The following is a 14409-nucleotide window of genomic DNA, read 5'->3' as shown; positions in this document are numbered from 1 at the left end:
TACAGAATGACACAATGATGAATTCAACACAAGATCCTGCTGGTAGGAGATCGAGTACAATGCAACGACAACTTGGTAATAACATTTATATTTACTTCAATTTATGCCATATCAGAGTAGGTAATTAACATTTTGGATTAACATGCAGTTAGGGATGCGTCAGGTAATGTTTACACTTCAGAGGAAAGATATGATGCACATGACTCCTTTCTGCAAGGTACACGACATCCTTAATTCTTAATCACTTATCTGAATGGTGCACATTGATAATGCTAAGTCCCTTAATTTTTTTGTGTTCACTGAAGAAAGGATCTGTTCTGCTAACAACGATGGAAAGTATGACAACTTCTAAAAACCAACATGGACAGCGGAGATCCGGTAAAAAGTTTATGGCATCTAAACTATCTGTAACATTTGCTACAATGCAAAAAACCCTGGATTGCTTAATCTTGAAAAATATTAAACATTATACAGGAACTCAAGACCAATCTAACACTCCAGTGTCTGCTAATGACATGTGTGCACTAGAAGAATGGCCATCCCATGCTCGCCGCAACCGTGCGCAACTACAGGATGGTATTTTCTTTAGTTTATATTTGTGTCATCATTTCATACAATCTACTACCCAGTAATACAATAGTTCTTGTATGATGTGGGATGTAGAAGCTGGTGGACAGAAGAAGAAAGGGCGAGGTGTTCTAAAAGGTTTTAAAGCATCTAAGAAGCGTTTTGCCAATGGATCTGCAAAGCTAAATATTGCATTCTCTGAAAAATTGGATGGTACAGTAGGAATGAACTATCGTTCATTCAAGGATGACGTGGTAGTCATAATGAAAAGAAAGTTACCACTCATTGGAGTAAGGAGGTGGTCGGACATTCACCCTACCATACATCGACTCATTATTGCAGATATGATAGTGCGTACAATCTTTTTCACATGTGTTATCTTACTTTACTATCTATAATGTAGTGCTTATGTATGTTCATTTGTTGTATATATGATTTACATGATAGATGGAATCTGGAAGATACACCTGACACAGAAGAAAAGGTAATCACAATTGCGAAAGAGCGGTACAGAGGCTGGCGATCAATTCTAAGCTCCACTTACAAGGCATACAAAACAGATGCAGCTAGATTGGCTAATCTACTGGAAGATTTACAACTAGAAGAATGGGAATGGATGATTGAGTACTTTGGCACTGATTTAAAATTCCAGGTTATCTGTAAGAACACAATTTGTCTACTATGTGTTAAGATGAAATGGCTTGTTTGACTCGTTACATTTGGTTTTCATGAATTGATAGGAACGCAGCCAAAAGAACACCGATAACCGTAAGAAACAGAAGACAAAACACAGAATTTGATCAAAATCTTACTCGCAAGTAAGTTTTGAGAAGGTATGAGTCTAACTAATTATTTATGCCTCCTTGCTAAACATGGTTTCATGTTTCAATCTTCTCATTGTTATTTCACTTGCAGAGAAACCTGGAAACTGGAGAAGAGCCAGATTGTATTACTCTGTGGGAACTCACCCACACGAAGAATGGAACATGGTCTAACACAGAGTCACAGGATGTTTATGTGAGTACACTGACTTTTTATATTCTATAGTTATTCAATGATGTGCATTCGACATGCTTCATCATCAGCTGGGGTTATTCATGCGTTGGATCATGTTATTCTTGTTTCATCTTTTACAATGTTAAAATAATGCCATATTTATAACTGTTCTTTCCATTTTCAGGACAAAGCATGTGAAGAGGTTAAAAACAAAGAGACTGAAACTCAAGGTCCACTTTCAGATGAGCAAAGACACAATATTTTCCAGACCACATACAAAGGCACTCTGCAATGCAAGTCATCGCAGCCTCGTGGGTACGGATATATGGCCAAACCGTCAACTGGTTCTGAAAGGATTTGTATACAGATTGAAGAGCAAGCTCGTGCTACAACAGCCTTCCAGTAGCGAAACTCTGAGCTCAGCCACCAGGTCAATGATTTACAAGATCAACTACAAGCTGAGCGTGCAAACACACAAGAGATTATTAACTTGGAGCGCGCTGAGAGAGAACAACTTGAGGAAAAGTTAAAAGAAGCGCGTGCTGAAAGGGAAAGATTGTTGGAAGCGGAGCGAACATCAAGATTGAAATTTGAAAAAAACATGATGGCAAAGTTTGTAGAATTCAGCAAACAGATGGGAACCCAACAGGTGATTACATGCATATGCTTCAAACCTCTTAAGATTTATGTTGGTTACTTGCATTGTTAAAAGTGCACTTCTATTTACATGTGTTTACGAACAGGATTGACAAAGAAAATAGTAATCCAAACTTCCAAAATACTCTTTTACAGAGACCTAGTCCTAATAAGGCTGCAGGTGCAAGGCCAACTGTTATTTCTTCAAATGCGCTCATACATGCTTCAACAAGAAATTCTCGAATGTTTAAAGTAATTGTAAGTCACAACTTTGTTTCTCTTCATTTTCAACTGCATTTTATACGTCATCGACCTTCATAATTATCTAGCTTCTTCTTCTTTTTTACCATGTGTTGTTGTTGCATCGAGTCACAACTTCAACAAAAACCGAATAGGTGCTAGGTAGGACATGAACTTCACTAAAATTATACACCGAGTCACAACTTAAATCAATAGTGGAAGCCATACACTCTAGGGGACCACTCTCAGGAACGCGGTAACCCGAGCACCTTGGCTACTGGCCACATGGAAACTGGGACGCAACTGTAGTATCAACCGTTTTTTTTCCTGCAGTTTGACTATCTGGTGCAGTTACATGTGTAGGGTGGTCTCCTAAGTTCTGGAGTAAATATTCTTAGTCTTCCACCATTAGAAAATATAACCACACATGCCCTGCTATTTGGTACACGCAAGTAAATATACAGTGTGATATATATATGTAACTACTAATTGTATTTTGCCAGATTGATTAATCAATACATCTGTCTCCACGGTTCACATATAATTGCAAATAAGATCTTGCAATATCTAAACATTACTTCACTGTGCAAGGAATTATATCAATTCATGGAGATTCTGCTCATCGTCTTACCTCGATGATGCATGAATAAATAGGATTCCCAATCTTCATAGAAATTAATGGTTACTTCAAGTCAACACCTTAATCAAGAATTAAATAGATATTCAGGGCAGAAAGAAGATGTCGGAATTTTAATCATGGTCCACTAAAAAAACATGTGAAAATAGGAATTTCAGGATCAAAATATGCTTATTAAAATTCATATATTTATCCTAACCTCGTCGGAAGAGATTCGGATTCAACAAGTAAGAAGCGAGAGGAATCAGATGAAGGAGTGCTACACGGGGCTTTTTTAGGGAGAGGTGTACGTACAGTTTTTTGTTTGACAAAAGAGGTAGGTACAACTATTCGTACATGGAGTCATGCTACATGTGTACGTACAGTTTTTAGGGAGAGGTGTACGTACAATTTAGTTCAGGTTTGAGCCTTGTCATGTGTATTTTGAGTCTTTTTTCCACCATGAGAGTAACATAAATTGTGGGGTTAAGATTTATCAATTATATAGATCAATGGTGTAATTAATTTTAGTGATATGGATTATTGTGGAGAGTTGTATGGTGCATTCAATTAGTAAATAGGAGATTTTGCATTATTGCAGTACCATCGATATGATTTTTGAGGTATGTTATACTAGGCTCATTAACTGGATTTTTTTTATTTCTTGATTGCAGGGTTCAAATAACTAGCTAGACTGGACTCGAGATGACGGAGGATCCAAAAAACTACCTGGACTAGACTCGAGACCACGCACAATTTAGTCTATGGCTGGGCCAGTTTCATTTGATGGTTTGCTATGAGAATTATGAGTTTTATGAATCTATTATATGTACGGTTTTGAATAGTGTAATTGAATGCCATTTTTTTATGGTTGGAATAGGCTATTACCACGACCCATTTTTGGTTGCCACATGTTTGCATAACGAAAAATATAGTGTTGCAATAGAGCACTTTATATCGTCACAATAGCTTTGGCACCACAATTTTTCCCCATTATGCAATAACTATGTGGCGCGACAAAAGCAAGTTTTGTTGAAATAGAGTATCACCACGAAAAGTTTACATTGTCGCGGTAGCTTCTCGCTACAGACAAGTTGACGTTGCGATAACTATTTGGTGCCACCAAGCTAAGTTTTGTTGAAATACAGTATCACCACGAAATGTGTAAATTGTCGTAATAGTTTCTCGCTGCAAACATTTCATCGGCTGCGATACCTTTTTATCACCACCAACATGATTTTGTTGCAATTTCCTGTTACGACGAATGGAATATTTGTTGGGATACGTTAATGCCAGAAGTGTAGTGGTTCGTGGCAAAATCCCTAATGCCACGAAAATAAGGATTGTTGCCATAGATTGTTGCCACAATTTACTATTGCCACGAAACAGTATGCACCATGAAATGATCGTCGTTGTTATAGGTTCTTGCCACAAATGTCTATCGCCACGAACTATCAGGCGCGACCATTTGTGGCATGTTGCATTAAAGCTATCTCCACAAATCAAATTGTGGCATCAGGTGAGTATTGCGACGGGGGAACATGTGGCAACTTCTCGCAATGGATGTTGCAATAGATCACTTTATTGCCACGATTGATTTTTTGTGGCGATAACCTATTACCATGCGTCCAGTCGCAACGGCTACCAACGAATGTCAATTTTGTGGCAATAGGTACTTATCGCCACAAATCGTCATGTATTGCGACGAACGATTTCGTTGCAATAGACCGAAATCCTCGTAGTGTGTGCAGACCCTGCAGGTTCGAGAACTATGTAGACATGACCCAAGGGACTCCTCGGTCAATATCCAATAACGGGACCTGGATGCCCATATTGGATCCTACATATTCTACGAAGATCTTATCGTTTGAACCTCAGTGCCAAGGATTCATATAATCCCGTATGTCATTCCCTTTGTCCTTCGGTATGTTACTTGCCCGAGATTCGATCGTCAGTATCCGCATAGCTATTTCAATCTCGTTTACCGGCAAGTCTCTTTACTCGTTCCGTAATACAAGATCCCGTGACTTACACTAAGTCACATTGCTTGCATGGCTTGTGTGTGATGTTGTATTACCGAGTGGGCCTCGAGATACCTCTCCGTCACACGGAGTGACAAATCCCAGTATCGATCCATACTAACTCAACAAGCACCTTCGGAGATACCTGTAGAGCATCTTTATAGTCACCTGTTACGTTGCAACGTTTGATACACACAAAGCATTCCTCCGGTGTCAGTGAGTTATATGATCTCATGGTCATAGGAACAAATACTTGACACGCAGAAAACAGTAGCAACAAAATGACACGATCAACATGCTACGTCTATTAGTTTGGGTCTGGTCCATCACATGATTCTCCCAATGATGTGATCCAGTTATCAAGCAACAACACCTTGTACATAGTCAGAAGACCCTGACTATCCTTGATCAACTGGCTAGCCAACTAGAGGCTTGCTAGGGACAGTGTTTTGTCTATGTATCCACACATGTATCTAAGTCTTCATTCAATACAATTATAGCATGGATAATAAACGATTATGTTGATACAAGAATTATAATAATAACTTATTTATCATTGCCTCTAGGGCATAATTCCAACAGTTTCCCACTTGCACTAGTCAATAATCTAGTCCTCACATCACCATGCGAATTACATTGTAATAAATCTAACACCCATACAGTTTTGGTGTTGATCATGCTTTGCCCATGGAAGAGGTTTAGTTAGCTGGTCTGCTACATTCAAATCCGTGTGAACTTTGCATATATTTACATCCTCCCCTTTGACGTAGTCGCGGATGAGGTTGAAGCGTCGTTTGATGTGTCTTGTCTTCTTGTGAATCCGTGGTTCCTTTGCTAAGGCAATGGCACCCGTGTTGTCACAAAACAGGGTTATTGGATTCCGTGCGCTAGGCACCACTCCAAGATCCGTCATGAACTGCTTCATCTAGACACCCTCCTTAGCCGCCTCCGAGGCAGCCATGTACTTCGCTTCACATGTAGAATCAATTATGAAGCTTTGCTTGGAACTACACCAGCTTACCGCACCCCCATTAAGAATAAATACGTATCCGGTCTGCGACTTAGAGTCGTCCGGATCTGTGTGAAAGCTTTCATCGACGTAACCTTTTACGGCGAGCTCTTCGTCACCTCCATACACGAGAAACATCTCCTTAGTACTTTTCAAGTACTTCAGGATATTCTTGACTGCCGTCTAGTGATCCACTCCTGGATTACTCTGGAACCTGCCTGCCATACTTATGGCCAGGCTAACGTCCGGTCTAGTGCACAACATTGCATACATGATAGAACCTATGGCTAAAGCATAGGGGACGGTGCTCATATACTCTCTATCTTTATCAGTTGCTGGGCACTGAGTCTTACTCAATCTCGTACCTTGTAAAACTGGCAAGAATCCCTTCTTGGACTGTTCCATTCTGAACCTCTTCAAAACTTTATCAAGGTATGTACTTTGTGAAAGTCCTATCAGGCGTTTCGATCTATCCCTATACACTACTGGAATCAGAGATTTTGCCGTCTGCCTAGTCTTTGCCGTCTGCTAGCTGACGGCAAAGACACTCTTTGCAATCAGCTTCAGCAAAACTGACGGCAAAGAACTGGCTGATGGCAAAGAAGGTCTTTGCCAGCAATCAACTCTTTGCCGTCTGCCGCAGACGGCAAAGAGGGGCCAGCAGACGGCAAAGAAGCTTATCTGGCCGGGGGAACCTTAGGTCAAACTACTCCCTTCTTTGCCGTCTGCTGGCTGACGGCAAAGATGCCAGAGGCAGACGGCAAAGAGTATAGACCCCTTTGCCGTCCGCCAGCAAACGACAAAGGTCTTGAATCTAGTACTAACTGTCCCGCCCCCACCGCAGCCCTCTCTCTCTCTCAAACGGCCCCTCCCTCTCTCTCTCCTCCACCAATGCCCAACGCCGCCACCACTGTCGCCGGCCACCCCCGGCGCCGCCCCGGTGCCCCTGGTGCCGCCCCCGAAGCCCCACAACCCCCCCCGGCGCCCCCTGGCGCCGCCCCTGAAGCCCCACCGCCGGCGCCCCGTGGTGCCCCTCGTGCGCCCCCGGTGCCCCACCCCCGGCGCCCCTGGTGCCGCCCCCGCAGCCCCACCACCGGCGCCGCCGGCCCAGCCACTACCCCGCAGGCCTCGGCGCCGCCCCCGCAACCCCACTGCCGGTAAGCCCACCCACCCCCGCCCCCTTGTTATTTAGTTATTCGGAGGAAAAAGAAGAAGAAGAGGAGGAGGAGGAGAAGAGGAGAAGAAGAAGAGGAGTAGGAGGAGGAGGAGGAGGAGAAGAAAAAGAAGGGGAAGAAGAAGAAGAATTGGATAAGAAAAAAAATAAGGAGAAGAAGAAGAAGAAGAAGAAGAAGATAAGAAAAAAATAAGAAGGAAAAGAAGTAAAGAAGAAGGGAAGAAGAGAATAAGAAAAAAAATAAGAAGGAGAAGAAGAGAAAAAAGAAGAAGAAGTTGATTTTTTATTGTTTGGTATTTAGTTTTTTGGAATTAGATTATAACTACCGGCATGATTTTTTATTGTTGTTGTAGTAGTTGTTCTTGTTATTGTAGTTGTTGTTGTTATTGTAGTTGTTGTGGCATATATAGTTTAGTTGGTAGGTTAGTTAATTAGTAGTTTTAGTGGTAGTTTCGTTAGTTGGGAGATTTAGTAGGTAGTTTAGTGGTAGATTTTGTTTTGTTATTTAGTGGTAGCTAGATTATTTTTTAGTTACTTAGTGGTATATTCTGTTTTTGTTATTTTGTTGCCGTTTAGTGCTATCTAGGTTTAGCGATAGGTTTAGTTAGCTTCGTTAGTTAGGTTAGTTAGTTAGTTAGCTTAATAGAAAGAATAGGAAGAAGAAGAAGAGGAGGAGGAGGAGAAGAGGAGAAGAGGAGGAGAAGAAGAAGAAGATGATGAAGAGGAGGAGGAGGAGGAGAAGACAAAAATAAGAAGGAGAAGAAGAAAAGAAGAAGAAAAGAAGAAGAGATGAAGAGAACAAGAATACCTTCGCCTCCTTCTCCTTCTTCTCCTCCTTCTTCTCCTCCTCCTCCTTCTCCTTCTTGATTTCTTCTTCTTCTTCTCCTACTCCTCTTTCTTCTCCTCTATCTTATTCTCCTTACCTTATTTTCCCCAACAATGAGATAATTAGCCCATTTAGCTAAAAAATGGCCATTCTTCTCGTCTTTCATATTATCCTTGCTTTAATTAACCCAACAATGACATAATTGCCCATTTAGCTCCAAAATACCATAATAAGCTCAAAATGGCATAAGAACCTTGGTTAGCTCATTAATATTATATACTTAGCTTGTTTTCCTCTAAAATGGGATAATTAGCCCATTTAGCTCAAAAAAGACATAATTAGGTAATTTAGCTCCAACAAGAGGAGAAGAGGAGAAGAAATAGGCAAAATGAAAAGAAAGAAGAAGAAGAAGAAGAAGAAGAAGAAGAAGAGAAGAAGGAGAAGGAGGAGGAGGAGGAGGAGGAGAAGGCCAAGGACCTTCTATCCTTCTCCTCCTCCTCCTCCTTCTTCTTGATTTCTTTTTCTTCTCCTCCTCCTCCTCTTTCTTCTCCTCTTTCATATTATCCTTGCTTTAATTAACCCAACAATGACATAATTGGCCCATTTAGCTCCAAAATACCATAATAAGCTCAAAATGGCATAAGAACCTTGGTTAGCTCATTAATATTATATACTTATCTAGTTTTCCTCTAAAATGGGATAATTAGCCCATCTAGCTCAAAAAAGACATAATTAGGTAATTTAGCTCCAACAAGAGGAGAAGAGGAAAAGAAATATGAAAAATGAAAAGAAAGAAGAAGAAGAGAAGAAGAAGAAGAGAAGAAGGAGAAGGAGGAGGAGGACGAGGAGGACGAGGAGGAGAAGGCCAAGGACCTTCTAGTCCTTCTCCTCCTTATCCTCCTTCTTCTTGATTTCTTCTTCTTATCCTCCTCCTCCTCTTTCTTCTCCTCTTTCATATTATCCTTGCTTTAATTTCCGCAACAATGACATAATTAGCTCATTTAGCTCCAAAATGCCATAATAACCTCAAAATGGCATAAGAACCTTGGTTAGCTCACGAATATTATATACTTAGCTTGTTTTCCTCTAAAATGACATAATTGGAATATTTATGTTGATCGGGTGGATTTACATGTGATAGTTGTCTCGTCGCTGTGAGGTCTGCTGTGCGAAGACCTGCCCATGCGTTGTACGAGCTCCGCCCCTGCATTCGTGGGTCAGTACAAATTTCATCTCCTCCCCGCCCCTTCATTTACTGTGGCTCGGTTTCCGGATGAAACTTTCTAGATTTAGGTAATTCAATTAATTTATCAGTATGCGTGACCAGTATGCGTCTCCCGTTCGAAAGGGCGGCATCTATAAATATGCATGTCTTTGCATATTTATAACCGCCATCCTTTCGAATTGTCCAACATTATCCATGGACAACACGATTATGTGTAGATTGGGTTCGTTTTCCTGTATGCTGTGCTCTCGATCCGATGCAGAATTTCGTCAGTGCCTCCCTGTTGTTCTCCGGATGCACATCCTCTCTGTTTATTGCAGAGACGTGTATCAGGAGAACAGCGGGGAGGTGCTGCCGAAATTTTGCGTTGGATCCGGAGCAGAACATGGGAAAACGAACCCAATCTACACATACTCGGGTGGGATTAGGACCTATCTATACCTGTTAGCGTGTAGGTTGCCTGGACGTAATAAAAATGGCGAACCTGATTAACCGATGAATATAAATGCTAAATTATATATAAATATATTTCTTCTGTCTTTAGTAGCTACGCAAGATGAGTGATCGTGCGTGGATGTATATCGGTCACCCTAGTCAGAAAGAGATGACGAAAGAATGGTTTTTAAAAACAAAGGAATTTGTGAAAGCCGCATTCGCAAATGGCGAGGAAAGAAACTATTGCCCCTGTCCTGGATGCGACAACTATAAAAAGACGACAGAGGCTATAATGATTAAACACCTGCAGAGGAGGGGTTTTAAGCCTAATTATACAGTGTGGACATTTCATGGTGAGTCTATACAACGCACAAGAGCTGAGGTGGTCCGTCGTCGCACGGACGAGCATGGTACCGGGATCGAAGACATGGTGCAAGACTTTGATGATGCTCGGGATTCGGAAGATGAGATGGAGGAATCTGCAAAGGCCTTTTAGGAAATGTTGGAGTCTTCAAAACGTCCTCTCCATGAGCACACTGAGCTCTGTCAGCTGGATGCAATTGCACAAGTAATGGCTCTGAAGGCTCAGTTCAACTTGGGAAGAGAATGCTACGACGCGATGATGACACTATTTGGACGTTTCCTACCCAAAGGCCATGTCATGCCTGCAAACCTGTACCAGTCAGACAAACTACTTCGTGTACTTAAGATGCCCTATGAGAAGATAGATGCATGTGAGAAAGGATGTGTCTTATTTAGGAAGGAGTATGCACACTTGGACTATTGTCCCAATTGCGAGTCTTGCAGGTATCTTGTGGTAGACAACGGTATGGGTGAGAAGAGGCAGACCAAAATCGCAGTTAGTGTTCTTCGGTATATGCCAATCGTACCAAGACTTCAACGTCTTTTCATGGTCGAAGAGACAGCCAGACAGATGACATGACTGGGTTCGCAACCTGAAGCTCATCCTTGAAGCAGCTAAAAAGGCTTATGTCCTTAATGCGCCGCTAGGTGACCCTCCCGCTCCCGCAGCAGCCCAGGACGTTCTAAACGTCTGGCAAGCACGGAGTGATGACTACTCTCTGGTCAGGTGTGGCATGTTATACAGTTTAGAAACGGGGCTCCAAAGACGTTTTGAGCAACACGGGGCATATGCGATGTTCCAAGAGTTGAAGCTAGTTTTTCAAGCTCATGCCCGTGTCGAGAGATATGAAGTCTCCGACAAGTTCTTCAGCTGTAAGATGGAGTAGAGCAGTTCTGTCAGTGAGCACATACTCAAAATGTCTGGGTTACACGGTCGTCTCACTTCACTTGGAGTCAAACTTCCGGATGATGCTATCATTGACAGAATCCTCCAGTCTCTCCCACCAAGCTACAAAGGCTTTGTGCTTAAATACAACATGCAAGGGATGGAGAAAACCATTCCCGAGTTGTACTCGATGCTCAAGTCTGCAGAAGTAGAAATCAAGAAGGAGCATCAAGTGTTGATGGTCAACAAGACCACTAGTTTCAAGAAAGGCAGGGGTAAGAAGAACTTCAAGAAAGACGGCAAAGCTGTTGCCGCGCCCGGTAAGCCAGATGCCGGGAAGAAGAAAAGAACGGACCCAAGCCTGAGACTGAGTGCTTCTACTGCAAGGGAAAAGGTCACTGGAAGCGGAACTGCCCCAAATACTTAGCGGACAAGAAGGCCGGCAACGTTAAAGGTATATGTGATATACATGTTATTGATGTGTACCTTACCAGCGCTCGTAGTAGCTCGTGGGTATTTGATACCGGTGCTGTTGCTCACATTTGCAACTCAAAGCAGGAACTACGGAATAAGCGGAGACTCGCCAAGGACGAGGTGACGATGCGCGTCGGGAATGGTTCAAAGGTCGATGTGATCGCCGTCGGCACGCTATCTCTACTTCTACCGTCGGGATTAGTTTTAAACCTTAATAATTGTTATTTAGTACCAGCTTTAAGCATGAACATTGTATCAAGGTCTTGCTTAATGCGAGACGGCTACTCATTTAAGTCAGAGAATAATGGTTGTTCTATTTATATGAGTGATATGTTTTATGGTCATGCTCCGCTGGTGAATGGTTTATTCTTGATGAATCTCGATCGTGACGTTACACATATTCATAGTGTGAGTACCAAAAGATGCAAAGTTGATAATGATAGTCCCACATACTTGTGGCACTGCCGCCTTGGTCATATCGGCGTTAAACGCATGAAGAAGCTCCATACTGATGGACTACTAGAGTCTCTTGACTTTGAATCATTTGACACATGCGAACCGTGCCTCATGGGCAAGATGACTAAGACTCCATTCTCAGGAATAATGGAGAGAGCCACCGACTTATTGGAAATAATACATACTGATGTGTGTGGTCTAATGAACGTTGAGGCTCGCGGTGGTTATCGTTATGTTCTCACTCTCACCGATGATTTGAGTAGGTATGGGTATATCTACTTGATGAAGAACAAATCTGAGACGTTTGAAAAGTTCAAGGAATTTCAGAGTGAGGTTGAGAATCAACGTGACAGAAAAATTAAATGTCTACGATCTGATCGTGGAGGAGAATATTTGAGTCATGAGTTTGGCACACACCTAAGGAAGTGTGGAATCGTTTCACAACTAACGCCCCCTGGCACACCGCAGCGCAACGGAGTGTCTGAACGTCGTAATCGCACTTTATTAGATATGGTACGATCTATGATGTCTCTCACCGACTTATCGCTATCATTTTGGGGATACGCATTAGAAACTGCAGCATTCACTTTAAATAGGGCACCGTCTAAATCCGTTGAGACGACACCGTATGAACTGTGGTTTGGCAAGAAACCTAAGTTGTCGTTTCTTAAAGTTTGGGGCTGCGATGCTTATGTGAAGAAACTTCAACTAGAAAAGCTCGAACCCAAAGCGGAGAAATGCGTATTCATAGGATACCCTAAGAAACTATTGGGTATACCTTCTATCTTAGATCCGAAGGTAAAGCCATTGTTGCCAAGAACGGATCCTTTCTAGAGAAAGAGTTTCTCTCGAAAGAAGTAAGTGGGAGGAAGGTAGAACTTGATGAGGTAATTACACCAACTCTCGAACAGGAAAGTAGCGCATCGCAAGAAGTTGTTCCTGTGGTGCCTACACCGACTGAAGAGGAAGTTAATGATGATGATCATGAAGCTTCGGATCAAGTTACTACTGAACCGCGAAGGTCCACAAGGGTACGCACCGCACCAGAGTGGTACGGCAACCCAGTGATGGAAATCATGTTGTTAGACAACGGTGAACCTTCGAACTATGAAGAAGCGATGGCGGGCCCGGATTCCAACAAATGGCTTGAGGCCATGAAATCCGAGATAGGATCCATGTATGAGAACAAAGTATGGACTTTGGTGGACTTGCCCGATGACCGGCGAGCCATAGAAAATAAATGGATCTTCAAGAAGAAGACTGATGCAAACGGTAATGTAACCGTTTACAGAGCTCGACTTGTCGCAAAGGGTTTTCGACAAATTCAAGGAGTTGACTACGAAGAGACTTTCTCTCCCGTAGCGAAGCTGAAATCAGTCCGAATCATGTTAGCAATTGCCGCCTTTTATGATTATGAAATTTGGCAAATGGACGTCAAAACAGCGTTCCTTAACGGGAACCTTAAGGAAGAGTTGTATATGATGCAACCAGAAGGTTTTGTCGACCCTAAGGGTGCTAACAAAGTGTGCAAGCTCCAGCACTCCATCTATGGGCTGGTGCAAGCATCTCGGAGTTGGAACATTCGCTTTAATGAGGTGATTAAAGCGTTTGGGTTCATACAGGTTTACGGAGAAGCCTGTCTGTACAAGAAAGTGTGGGAGCTCTGTAGCTTTCCTCGTACTATATGTGGATGACATATTATTGATGGGGAATGGTTTAGAGATGCTGGAGAGCATAAAGGCCTATTTGAACAAGAGTTTTTCAATGAAGGACCTTGGAGAAGCTGCATACATATTAGTCATCAAGATCTATAGAGATAGATCGAGACGCCTCATAGGTCTTTCGCAAAGTACATACCTTGACAAGCTTTTGAAGAAGTTCAATATGGAAAACTCAAAGAAAGGGTTCTTGCCAGTTTTGCAAGGTATGAGATTGCGTAAGACTCAGTCGCCGACCACTGCAGCAGATAGAGAGAAGATGGGTTCTGTCCCCTACGCTTCAGCCGTGGGCTCTCTAATGTATGCCATGCTGTGTACCAGACCTGATATAAACCTTGCGATAAGCTTGGTAGGGAGGTACCAAAGTAATCCCGGTGCGGAACACTGGACAGCGGTCAAGAATATCCTTAAGTACCTGAAAAGGACTAAGGAAATGTTTCTCGTTTATGGAGGTGACGAAGAGCTCGTCGTAAAGGGTTACGTCGACGCTAGCTTCGACACAGATCCGGATGACTCTAAGTCACAAACCGGATACGTATATGTGTTGAATGGTGGGGCAGTGAGCTGGTGCAGCAGCAAGCAAGAAGTCGTGGCAGCATCTACATGTGAAGCGGAGTACATAGCTGCTTCAGAAGCGACTCCTGAAGGAATTTGGCTGAAGGAGCTCATCACCGACCTTGGAGTGGTTCCAAGCGCGTCGGGTCCTATGACACTCTTCTGTGATAACACTGGAGCCATTGCCATAGCCAAGGAGCCCAGGTTTCACC

General features: G+C 42.5%; 1 long non-coding RNA gene across 1 annotated transcript; it reads left to right on the top strand.

The window, feature by feature from the left end:
• Positions 1 to 340: 340 nt before the first annotated feature.
• Positions 341 to 771, top strand: LOC123429414. The gene is made up of 3 exons (XR_006622665.1): positions 341 to 378; positions 475 to 576; positions 664 to 771. It is a non-coding gene; the product is annotated as an uncharacterized LOC123429414 (long non-coding RNA).
• The last annotated feature ends 13638 nt before the right edge of the window (positions 772 to 14409 follow it).

This window comes from Hordeum vulgare, chromosome 2H, assembly GCF_904849725.1.
Source record: "Hordeum vulgare subsp. vulgare chromosome 2H, MorexV3_pseudomolecules_assembly, whole genome shotgun sequence".
In the NCBI taxonomy this organism is placed as follows: Eukaryota; Viridiplantae; Streptophyta; class Magnoliopsida; order Poales; family Poaceae; genus Hordeum; species Hordeum vulgare.
The sequence above is the reverse complement of the archived record's forward strand: the minus strand, read 5'-3'. Positions and strand labels throughout refer to the sequence as shown.